The sequence below is a fragment of the Tupaia chinensis genome, unplaced genomic scaffold (assembly GCF_000334495.1).
Source record: "Tupaia chinensis unplaced genomic scaffold, TupChi_1.0 Scaffold000670_1, whole genome shotgun sequence".
Taxonomy (NCBI): Eukaryota; Metazoa; Chordata; class Mammalia; order Scandentia; family Tupaiidae; genus Tupaia; species Tupaia belangeri.
In genome coordinates, this window is record NW_006160192.1 from 387,959 (window position 1) to 389,731 (window position 1,773).

Here is a 1,773-nt window from a genome sequence, read left to right on the forward strand (position 1 = left end):
TCCAGGCCTTGAACTATGGTCTGCTATGTGGGATTCCAGTACTTTAACTACCAAACCTCCTGTTGTTTTCTGAACTCACTGTTGGTTCCTGAACTCAACTTTTTAAAAAAAATTTTTTTTTTTAGGGTTTTGCCATAAGGTGCGCATGCTTGCCAGAGAAAGACAGAGAGAGACAGTGAGAGGGAAAGTGAGAAATCACCCCCCCCCGGGACGATAGCCATACCTCAATCCCTTCTCCTCCATTCTCTTCCAGGGGCATGTGTGCGCACGCACACACACACACACACAGCCACCAGGTCTGGGACTCAAACTGCCGTCAGTTATATGGGAGTCCAGAGCCTTAACCACCATGCCACCTGCTGGCTCTTGAACTCAGTATCTGAATGCATTTGTTGTGCAAGGTCCGTTCAGAGTATCCGGCTTAACCCAACATGTGTCTGACCTCACCCATGAAGACGTATAGCATGGCTACCCACCACTCTGTAAGCAACAACAGCTGTAAAAGAGAGAAGCTCCTTTGGCCTGGTCATCACCTAGCTGTGAGAGAGATAAAGATATTTCCTAAAATGGGATTCCATCTGTAATATCAAACGGCAGACAGAGCAAAACTAGAGGCTGGCACAGGGAGAGGACAAATCATCCATCCAAAGAAGAAAACAGAAAAAAGAATTCAATGAAGCATTTTCTTAGCCGTTAAGAGAGCTGCATCCCAACGTGAAGTTGACGATGACCCACCCAATTAAGTTTACATAGATAAGTGTTTCTGAAATCTCATAATATTTTAATAATTCAAAATTTTAAGAAATTATATATTTATCTCAAATGGTTTAGTACAGCTTAACTTCTGCATGTCTTCAAACCTTCTGGGGAAAGAAACACACCAGAATATACAACAACTTGTAGTTCCATCAGTGATAACTTAAAATCTTATAAAGGGCACTATTATGGACATTTTTAACCAAATAGGATTTTTTAAAATTAAAAATAAGATTAATTTACCTGTAGATTTTCAGCTGACCTTATTAAAGCCTTGGATGAAGTTTTTCGTTGTTTTCTGTATCCCATGCTTTAATGAATAACATTCTCGGATTTGCTGTGAACTGCTGAACAGAACAGAACAAGAAACTATCTGAATCACAAGTGAATATGGGGCACCATGACATCTAGAATCCATGCCCTGTGCCTGAGAGGTTGCTAAAGAAGCTTGCTGTCATGCAGCAACACTTTCGTTTTTAGAAAAACTTCCACCTTCTCTCCTCCCTCCTTGCTTTCACATGACCTCATGAGTGATAGATGGATATTTCATTATAATCTAGGGTTACATCTGGATATTGTTTTGATAAAAGATTTTATTTTCAGGACTAGAGTTACCCAACAGCCATTCATTTGAATGAACCTTTTCATCTAAGAGAAATGTCACGCTCTCAGCCCAGCTGCAGCCAGAGCATGTCCCTGAGCAATGGCAGCAGGTCGTCAAGAGGCCTCCACTCTAGACAAGGCTCACCCACCTGTAGTCCTCGCCAACCGGAAGGCTGGTGCAGGAAGGACTGCACCCAGGCTGCCTGTCAAAAATAACGATCTTCCCCAAACCCCACTTAATAAATAAATAAATAAATAAATAAAAGCCATAGACTCTTTTCTCTTACTATTACATGGTTCCCTCTAGATTGATGCAAGTTTAGTAATTCATTTTATCAGGCATCAATTTATCCTAAGAGCGCAAACTCAGGTCCCAGCCACTAAGCTTTCTAAACTGTCGGGGGGGGGGGGAGG

At 41.7% G+C, this 1,773-nt stretch overlaps 1 protein-coding gene across 4 annotated transcripts in view; it reads right to left on the reverse strand.

Annotated features, from left to right (window-relative positions):
• The window catches only part of B3GALNT1 (beta-1,3-N-acetylgalactosaminyltransferase 1 (Globoside blood group)), a 25,986-nt gene that overhangs the window by 23,454 nt on the left and 759 nt on the right, over nucleotides 1-1,773 (reverse strand). For 3 of the 4 annotated variants that reach the window (XM_006159955.3, XM_014592182.2, XM_027776357.1), the window contains exon 2: nucleotides 1,000-1,103. The gene's annotated coding sequence lies outside the window, so the exon portion shown is untranslated. The remainder of the gene's footprint in view (nucleotides 1-999; nucleotides 1,104-1,773) is intronic. The other variant, XM_006159956.3, reaches the window with a different exon arrangement.